General features: G+C 38.3%; 1 pseudogene; it reads right to left on the reverse strand.

Moving 5' to 3' along the window:
• Positions 1-3,811: 3,811 nt before the first annotated feature.
• LOC114891006 lies at positions 3,812-5,381 on the reverse strand (annotated as a pseudogene).
• Between the last annotated feature and the right edge of the window lie 5,811 nt (positions 5,382-11,192).

Below are 11,192 nucleotides of genomic sequence, written 5' to 3' on the forward strand. Positions count from 1 at the left end.
AAACCAGCACCTTCTCAGCCAGGAAGACTAAGGGCTAACTTGATATTCATCAGAATATGGAAAAATCCCCACACACATTTTCAGAAACAGTAGTGATTTTAGTGACAAATAAGAAAGACCAATGTCAGCTAGGTTGCGGCAATCAGACTAGGCATAAGTTTATCAGGAAATGAGACAGCCAGAGTAGGCCTTGATAGGTCTCCACATAGCCCTGGTGGTTCCAAAGGCAGCCTGCATGTACAAGGCTGCACACGTTCTTAGGAGAGGCTGGAAAAGGCAGCTATCTGTTTGTCCCTGGATGAATGTGAGGACTTGTGCTAGCAGAAGGTAAAAGCCAGGAACAACAAGTAAACTGTCTGAAGTTGACATGTGTCTCCCAACTTACACACAAATCCATGAACAAGGGCAGAAACTTAATAGCTCAAGGCAGATGAGAACAACTTTTAATTATTCAGTTACCACTAAACAATTCTGACATGGGAGCAACCCCTATGAAGTCAGGCTTGAAAATAAAATTAATAAGGAAAAAAACACTTTACAGAGACATCAAAGGTCACAAACAGTGGGGGAAGATAGACTCCACAGAATTAGCCCAAACAAATCATTAACAATAAACAGAAACAATATCAGAGAAGAAACAAACTCACATTTGCTATGATATATATTACCTAAAATGTCCAGTTTTCAAATAAAAACTTATAGTATGTGCAAAAAAACACAAAAGTGTTTCCCCTTCACAAGGAAAAAAGCAGTCAAAAGAAATGGTCTACTAGGGGACCTAGGTGTCACATTAGCACAAAAAGACAGCAAAGCAGATATCACAAACAGGTTCAAGGAACAAAAAAAAAATCACTTCTATAAATTAAAGGGAAATATGATAAAGTGGCTCATCAAATAGAGACTACCAATAAAGAAATAAATACTGTTTTTAAAAAAGGAAATTCTGGAGCTGTAATGTATAATAACAATAACTGGCATTTCCAGTGTCCACTGCAACATGTGAAGAGATTATAAGTTGTAACTCCCACCCTCATAACAAGAAGAAAGCTAAAAAACTAAAAATCAACAACTCTCCTTAGATTTATCAGAGAATTGAGGTCACAGGGCAAACTACTGCCCTGAAAACTGGAGAAATAGAACCAAGAGAGTAACAGCTTACCAGGAGCAGAAGCTGCTAGAGCTAGAAACTGGTAGGAGCACTAAAAACTGTCAATGACACATTTCTGGAGGCTGAGTGTTGACTAGCTTTAGAGTTAAAACTCCTGAGGGCCCAGTCTTCAGGGATCCTCTGTACATCCGTAAGTTTCACCTCCAAAAACGTCACCAGATTCCCACTTGTGAACACTTGGGGGAAAATGTCCATGTACTTTGGGGAAGATAAGAGAAAAAAATAACCATGGTAAGATACAACCAGTGGGTTCTGTTCTCCAAAACGAAGCCCTGCCCTCAAGGAAAACTAATTCACTAGAACTTTATCTCCAGAAGAGCAATGAGCCAACTCTAATCCCCACAGCCCTCCTGTCTCACACAGAGATCTAGGGGAAAAAAAACTGAAAAAAAATTTAAAAACTTCTTCTGAAGGTCACAGTGCAGGAATTCTGGCCCTTTTTATAAACGGAGATTTAATCATGAGAGTACAGAATGCTTCCCCTCCTTAATACCTTACTACCACATCAATAGGGATGCAGTATAATAACAGTAAATTACAACTGAGTGCGCTGCAAGACATAGACTCTATGTAAGAAGGAGTTTCTAGAGAAACCCGAAGACAACAGGGGAGACAAAAACAAGGATATCAGAGTAAATTGAAGCTTCTTACACTATAGCTACAGCAAACATTAAACACAGCCTAACTCCTGGCCAGATAAATACAAAACATTACACTAAAGACCTATTTACCTCAGTTTCTAATACATTATGTCTGGATTTCAATAAAAAATTACAAGGCATACTAAAAGGCAAGGAAAGATCAGCCTGGAGACACAAAGCAAGCATCAGAAACTAACTCAGCTAGGGCAGAGAAATTTTAATTATCAGACCAAGAATTTTAAAAAACTACAATTAATATGGTAAGGACTGTAATGGAAAAATTGGACAGCGTGCAAGAAAAGATGGGTAATGTAAGCAGAAAGATAAAAGTTCTAAGAAAGAATCAAGAGTAAATACTAGAAAATGAAAACACTGTCAGAGAAATGAAGAATGTCTTTGATGGACTCATCAAAGGTTGAACATGAATGGAACATGGCTGAGGAAAGCATCAGTGAGTTTGAAAATAGGTCAGTAGAAGTTTCCAAAATTGAAGTTCAAAAAGGAAAGAAAACAAAACAAACAAACAAAACCAGTATGAAACAAGATATCCAAGAACAGTGGGACAATGAAAAGCTGTACTAAATGTGTAATGGGAATACCAAAGGAGAAGAAAGACAGAAAGGACCAGAAGAAATATTTGAATGATGACTGGGAACTTTCCAAAGTTAATGACAGACATCAAACCAAGATAATCAAACACAGATCCAAGAAACTCAAAGAATACCCAGCAAGATAAATACAGGAGGGGGGGGGGACAAACCACGCATAGGCATATCATATCAAAATGCAGAAAACCTAAAAGAAAATCTTGAAAGAAGCAAAAGCCAAAGGGAAAAGAACACCTTATCAATAGAGGAAAAGGATAAGAATTATATTGAACATCTCTTCAGAAACTATGTTAGCAAAGAGAGTGGACTGAAATATTTAACATGTTGGAAGAAATAAAATCACAAACCTACAATTCTGTATCCAGCCAAATTATCATTCAAAAGAGGAGGAGAATTAAAGATTTCCTCAAACAAACAAAAACTGAGGGAATTTATCTTCAGTAGAACTGCATCACAAAAAAAGTTAAAGGAAGTTCTTCAGAGGAAATAAACATCATATAAATAGGAAACTCAGATCTCCATAAAGAAGGAAGAACATTAGAGAAGAAATAAATGAATTAAATATTTTATTTTCTTTACTCTTAATTGATCTAACAGATAAGTGTTCAAAATAATAGCAACAATTAATTGGGTGGTTAAAACTAGTTAATTGGGAAGACATAGGGGAGAAGCTGGAGCTGAGGCTGGAGTCGCCCGTGGGGGCCAAGCCTGCCGTCTACCCGTGGCCGCTGCCGGTCTACGACAAACCCCACGATGCTGCTCACGAGATCATCGAGACCATCCGGAGGAAAAGAGACGCAGAGTTACATCCAGAGAACAAGTTGCTGGACCGCTCCCTGCAGAAGAACCGGGAAGAGTAAGACCAGGAACACATGTGGAAGAAGAAGAAAGAGATGATAAAGTAAAGCCTGGTCACCTCCAGGTTCTGATAGAAATAAAGTTTCCAGAAGTTGTGTTCCTGCAATAAGAAATAAAGATGTGACCTTCCAGTTGTGTAAAGCTCTTAAATGCTGTGTAAGTGCATCGGGTGCCTAAGGAACCTGGAGCTAAATGGGCTAGTTCTGAGAGAGAGAGGCTTAACTACGTTAACAAAGGAAATCCATCACCGTCCTTTGCGGGGCCTGTCCCGAGCTCGTGTTTTAATGGACGCGAATGCAAACCGTGGTTCTCACGTGACTCTCTGAAGTGCCCCCGCAGCAGGCCCAGGTACCTTGAGTGGACTAAGTCTCACTTTACGGCAGTGGCATCAGATGGTGGCTACAGAAGGTTGCGACGTCCCTGTGTGCTCTAACAGGCTCTGCAGACCGGGGGACGAAAGGACCAAGGAACTCTGCCCTCAGGAATCTCAAGTGACTGGAGGGACACAGCGTCAGGGCCCCTGGCAGTGTCGCCCACTATTCAGGAGGTGGGCGGAGGCTCCGCAGCTTCATTTCGTCCAGTCCCCTCCAGTATTTAAAATTGCTGTCAAGATGCTGCATTAACTCAGGCAGGTCTACAAAGGCGTCCCAAGCAGCAAACATGTCTGTGATGAAATAGTCAATGAGAGAGATTTGGGATTTGGGGATGTTGCAGGTATTTCTGTCCAAAACTGGCATCACCACAGTCAAGTCCTGTCCCTTCTCTTCATCAGTCTGAGAAAAACATTCTTCTGAGATGCGTGCGGCCCACTCAGTGCCCTTTCCCAGGGGTCGGCAGGGATTGGACGCATCAGCACACTTAATCAGCATCCGTTTGATCAGACTGCGACTGTCTGGAGTTCTGGGCATAGTGACTATGGCTTCTTGATTTTTATCAGTTTACCCATCTTCCTCTAATGCTGCCAAGGGCTTGTTGATGCTATTGACAAATTTGTTGACGTGCTCAAAGTGCTTTGTCATTTCTGTGGCTAAGACCATGTCGATAGTACTCTGGCGCAGCGTCCGGTAGTCATACCTCTCCATGTCTTTAAAGATGTTGCATTTATCATCACGAGTGGTCAGTTGGAAGGCCAAGGCCGCGAGGTGGCTCTCGAGCACAGCAGTGTCATTATACAGAATGGCCAGCTCGCTCCCAGCATTGCACAGGAAGGGGTTGGTTCTCCCGGGGTGGACCAGGTCATGGACAGTGGCTGCAATGAGGGCAGCGATCTCATCAAGTGGATCTAAAGTTTGCTTTATCCTCTCTTTGCAGAGAAAATAGGCAGTGGCGTGAAGCACGTCGGCAGAATGTGTAGAATTGTGGTAGGGGTTAGAAGCATGATAATTGGCTTCGATAATTTGCAACCACGATCTCAGCGTTGTCTCAGAGCATTTTAAGACTTCACAGACTCCAAAGCGAGCAAATATTTTGAGACCAAGATAAATCAAAGGCCTTTTATGAATGGCAGCCTCCAGTTCAAAAATATCAAAGTCCCAGGATTCCTCATGTTCCATGGCCCGAGTTATCTGTGATGGGACGTTGTGAAGGGAGGTGGGGGTGATTACACTGCTGGAAACCTGTTGAAAGAACATACTCATTCCTGGATGGTCTTCACAAAACATCAGACATTAAGCCCCCAACAAGGTCAATGGCATGAGGATCATTGTCCTTAGCATCAAACTGTGGTGACTATAATTCAGTGGTTCTTAGAATTTCCAGCACACGATCTAAGGCTTCTGTCACAGGCATGGGACTGCTTTCCTGGGCAGCACTGATGATATCGATTGCCTTGGTGATGGGCGCCTCGATCTACATGGAATGTATCCGGGCCATGGAGGAGCATTGTCTCTGGCTGGAGACTTTGCTTGTTCGAGAGGCAGCAGTTCTGACATCTAGTGAGCTTTTTCTCCCGTCGTTATCTTTGCCTGACTGATTATCTGTATGAGTGTCAGACTGAACACATTCAGCTATGTTGTCAGCCTTACTGTTGCCATTGCACACTCTGACAATGGACACATAGTGTCTAATTTTTCCTCCCTGTCCAATGACAGGTATCATCTTCACATTTTGTTGTTGAGAGACATACAGAGAAGCCAGGAAGAGTTACCCCATCTCTCCCTCCTCTGGACCTTAGTTCCTCCTGATTGTCACTCATTACACTGAGAACAGATTTCAGGACTCAGCACATGCAGCCATAATGTGTGCCTAATTCCACATCCCAGTCACTGGGACACAAAATTTTGGTGTCTTCAAGTCTGGCTCCCACATCACCACTCACATATGTCAGTTCTTCCTCTACAGCTGAGTCAGTGAGTAAAGACACATAAACAGAAGCAGATTAATACGAACAAGGTTTTATTGAAGAATCAACATTGTGAAAATGACTACTACCGAAAGCAATCTACAGATTCAACGCAATCCCTATCAAACTACCACTAGCATCTTTCACAGAACTAGAACAAAAAATTTCACCATTTGTATGGAAACACAAAAGACCCCGAATAGCCAAAGCAATCATGAGAACGAAAAACGGAGCTGGAGGAATCAGGCTCCCTGACCTCAGACTATACTACAAAGCTACAGTAATCAAGACAGTATGGTACTGGCACAAAAACAGAAAGATTGATCAATGGAACAGGATAGAAAGCCCAGAGATCAACCCAGGCACATATGGTCAGCTTATCTTTGATAAAGGAGGCAGGGATGTACAGTGGAGAAAGGACAGCCTCTTCAATAAGTACTGTTGGGAAAGCTGGACAGGTACATGTAAAAGTATGAGATTAGATCACTCCCTAACACCATACACAAAAATAAGCTCAAAATGGATTAAGGACCTAAATATAAGGCCAGAAACTATCAAACTCTTAGAGGAAAACATAGGCAGAACACTCTATGACATAAATCACAGCAAGGGCCTTTTTGACCCACCTCCTAGAGAAATGGAAGTAAAAACAAAAATAAACAAACGGGACCTAATGAAACTTCAAAGCTTTTGCACAGCAAAGGAAACCATAAACAAGACCAAAAGACAATCTTCAGAATGGGAGAAAATATCTGCAAATGAAGCAACTGACAAAGGATTAATCTCCAAAATTTACAAGCAGCTCATGCAGCTCAGTAACAAAAACACAAACAACCCAATCCAAAAATGGGCAGAAGACCTAAATAGACATTTCTCCAAAGAAGATATACAGACTGCCAACAAACACATGAAAGAATGCTCAACATCATTAATCATTAGAGAAATGCAAATCAAAACTACAATGAGATATCATCTCACAGCAGTCAGAATGGCCATCAAAAAATCTGGAAACAATAAATGCTGGAGAGAGGGTGTGGAGAAAAGGGAACACTCTTGCACTGCTGGTGGGAATGTGAATTGGTACAGCCACTGTGGAGAACAGTATGGAGGTTCCTTAAAAAACTACAAATAGAACTACCATATGACCCAGCAATCCCACTACTGGGCATATACCCTGAGAAAACCATAATTCAAAAAGAGTCATATACCAAAATGTTCATTGCAGCTCTATTTACAATAGCTCGGAGATGGAAACAACATAAGTGTCCATCATCAGATGAATGGATAAAGAAGATGTGGCACATATATACAATGGAATATTACTCAGCCATAAAAAGAAATGAAATTGAGCTATTTGTAATGAGGTGGGTAGACCTACAGTCTGTCATACAGAGTGAAGTAAGTCAGAAAGAGAAAGACAAATACCATATGCTAACACATATATATGGAATTTAAGAAAAAAAAAGTCATGAAGAACCTAGGGCTAAGACAGGAATAAAGACACAGACCTACCAGAGAATGGACTTGAGGATATGGGGATGGGGAAGGGTAAGTTGTGACAAAGCGAGAGAGAGGCATGGACATATATACACTACCAAATGTAAGGTGGATAGCTAGTGGGAAGCAGCCGCATAGCACAGGGAGATCAGTTCGGTGCTTTGTGACAGCCTGGAGGGGTGGGATAGGGAGGGTGGGAGGGAGGAGACGCAAGAGGGAAGAGATATGGGAACATGTGTATATGTATGTCTGATTCGCTTTGTTATGGAGCAGAAACTAACACACCATTGTAAAGCAATTATACTCCAATAAAGATGTAAAAATAAATAAATAAAAACTAGTTAATTGGGTGTTTATGAACTAGTGAAATGAATTATTGCAATGTTGTAAAAAACAGAAGGGAGAAATTGGGAATACTTTGTTATAAGATACAGACTACCCACAGAGTTGTATGGGTTATTTGAAAGTGGACTTTAGATTAGTTGTAAATGTATATTTTAAACTCTAGAGCGACTATTAAACTTTTTTTTAAAAGAAGTGGAATTGGTATGCTAAGCAATTGACATTTCTCCAGAGAAGACATACAGATGGCCAACAAACACATGAAAAGATGCTCAACATCAGTAATTATTAGAGAAATGCAAATCAAAACTACAATGAGGTATCACCTCACACCGGTCAGAATGACCATCATCAAAAAGTCTAAAAATAATAAATGCTGGAGAGGGTGTGGAGAAAGGGAACCCTCTTGCACTGTTGGTGGGAATGTAAATTAACACAGCCACTATGGAGAACAGTATGGAGTGTCCTTAAAAAACTAAAAATAGAATTACCATATTATACAACAATCCCACTCCTGGGCATATACCCAGAGAAAACCATACTTCAAAAAGATACATGCACCCCAATATTCATTGCAGCACTATTTACAATAGCCAGGACATGGAAGCAACCTAAATGTCCATCAACAGAGGAATGTATAAAAAAGATGTGGTACCTATATATAATGGAATATTACTCAGCCATAAAAAGAATGTGCCATTTCCAGAGATGTGGATGGACCTAGAGACTGTCATACAGAATGAAGTAAGTCAGAAAGAAAAAAACAAATATCATATATTAACACTTATATGTGGAATCTAGAAAAATGGTAGAGATGAACTTATTTGCAAAACAGAAATAGAGACATAGGTGTAGAGACAAACATATGGATACTCACGGGGAAAGGTGGGGTGGGATGAATTGGGAGATTGGGATTGACATATATACACTACTATGTATAAAACAGATAACTAATGAGAACAGACTGTATAGCACAGGGAACTATACTCAATGCTCTATGGTGACCTAAATGGGAAGGAAATCCAAGGAAAAGGGGATATATGTATATGTATAGCTGATTCACCTTGCTGTACAGCAGAAACTGACAGAACACTGTAAAGCAACTATACTCCTATAAAAAAAATATTACAAAACAAACACAAAGATACAAAGAATAGATTATTGGTTGCCAAAAGAGAGAGAAGTAGGGATGGGGGGAAGTAATGAAATAAGTGAAAGGGATTAAAAAGTACAAACAACCAGTTATAAAATAAATAATTCATAGGGATGTGATGTATATTGTCAATATTTTATTATAACTTTGCATGGTGTGTAACCTCTAAAAATATTGAATCCAATGTCACAGATCTAAAACTAATATAATACTGTAAGTCAACTGTACTTCAATGAATAAGTAAATAAATAAAAAGAGAAGAAGAAATGCAATTTCATAAAATGTTCAGTTAAAACCAGAGAAGGCAAGACAAAGAATGGTGGATAAGAAAGAAACAAAGAATAAGTGGAATAAACAGAATTTTAACAGGAAACAGTTACAAATAAATGCACCAATTTAAAGATAGAGACTGACAGAGTAAATTTAGAGCAGAAAAAAAACCCCACAAATGTACATTGTCAACAAAAAAATCCACATTAAATATAAAGACAAGATAGATTAAAAGTAAAGAAATGGAAAAAGATATATCATACTAACACTGATCAAAAGAACACCTGCATAACAATATTGTTTCAGAAAAAGCAGACTTCAAAAAAAGGAAAATTATAAGTGATAAAGAGTCAATTCTGTATGATAAAGAATGATAAAGAAGTCAATTCTCCAAGAAGACAGTAATCCTTAATGTTTATGTGCTTAACAGCAGAGCGTAAAATACGCGAAACAAAATCAGATAGAACTACAAGGAGAAAGGATTAAGTCCACTATTACTTTTGAGACTTCCTACATACCTCAATCAACAATTGACAGAACCAGCAGACAGAAAGTCAGTAAAAATATAGTTGAACAGAACAGCACCATCAATCAACTTAACTTAATTGACACTTACAGAATACTTCATCCAACAACAGCAGAATGCATATACTTCTCAAGCTCACATGGGACATTCATCAAGACAGACCACATTGCAGACCATAAAACACAGTTAAAATTTTTTAAAAGAGAAATCATAAAAAATATGCTCTCAACCCACAAAGGAATTGAATTAGAAATCAGTAACAGAAAGATAACTGGAAAATCTCAAAATATTTAGAGACTAAACAACATACTTCTAACTAAGTCAAAGTAGAAGTCTCAATTTTTTACATACAGTTTGAACTAAATGAAAATAAAGATACAACTTATCCAAATGTGTGAGACACTGCAAAAGCAGGCCTAGAGGGAAATTATAATATTGAATGCATATATTAGACAAGAAGAAAGATATAAAATCAATAATCTAAGCTGCCACCATCTAGAGGAATAATAGTGACATAAACTTAAACCAAATAGGTGAAAAGAAATAATAAAGAGAAGCACAGAAATTAATGGAATTGAAAACCAGAAAACAAAAGAGAAAATTAATGATACCAAAAACTTATTCTTTGAAAAGATGAATGAAATTGATAGTGTCAGTCAGGCAAACCAAGAAATAAAGAAAAAAGACACAAATCACTAATATCAGAAATGAAAGACAGACCATTATTTCTGACCCCACAGACATTAAAAGGGTAATAAAAAAATATTCTGAACAACTCTATGCTCAGAAATGTGATGACTTAGACAAAATAAACCAATTTCTTAAGAGACACAACCTACTGAAACCCACACAAGTAGATATAGATAATCTGAGTAGGCCTATATCTACTAAAGAAATTGAATCAATAATTAATAACCTTCCAAAAAAAGAATGCACCAGGCCCACATGATTTCTCAGGTCAAGTCTATCAAATTTACAGAAGAAATTATGCCAATTCTCCACATTCTCTTCCCCAAAATAGGAACAGCGTGAATACTTCCTAACTCATTCTATGAGATTGTCATTACCCTAAAAGCAAAATCAGATAAAGACATTACAAGAAAGAGAAATTATACCAATGTCTCTCATGAATACAGATGTAAAAATTCTCAAAAAAATATTAGCAAATCAAATTCAACAATGTATAAAAATAATTAGACACCACAACTAGGTGAGATTTATCCCAGGTATGCAAGGCTGATTCAACATTTGAAAATTAATTAATGTAATTCATTGTGTCAACAGGCTGAAGAAGAAAAATTACATGATCATACCAATAGATGCAGAAAAAGCATTTAACAAAATCCAATACCCATTCATGACAACTCTCAGTAAACTAGGAATAAAAGGGAACTTCCTCAATTTGATAAAGAATACCTACAAAAACCTACAGCTAACATTATACTGAATGGTGAAAATGAAGAAAATAAATGCTTTTCTCCTAAGATCAGGGATTAGGCAAAGATGTTCCTTCCCACCACTATCTTTCAACATCATATTGGAAGTCCTAGCTAATGCAATAGGATAAGATAAAGAAATAAAATATATGGAGATTGGGAAGAAAGACATAAAGTTTTCTCTGTTCCTGGATTACATGATCATCTATGTATAACATCTGAAAGAACAGGCAAACTCCTGGAATTAATAAGTGATTATAGCAAGTTTTCAGGATACAAGATTAATATACAAAATTCATTGACTTTTTGTATACCAGCAAAAAACAAGTTGAATTTTAAAAACACAATACCA

This window comes from Monodon monoceros, unplaced genomic scaffold (assembly GCF_005190385.1).
Source record: "Monodon monoceros isolate NGI ecotype Baffin Bay Population unplaced genomic scaffold, NGI_Narwhal_1 Super_Scaffold_11, whole genome shotgun sequence".
NCBI classification, from domain to species: domain Eukaryota; kingdom Metazoa; phylum Chordata; class Mammalia; order Artiodactyla; family Monodontidae; genus Monodon; species Monodon monoceros.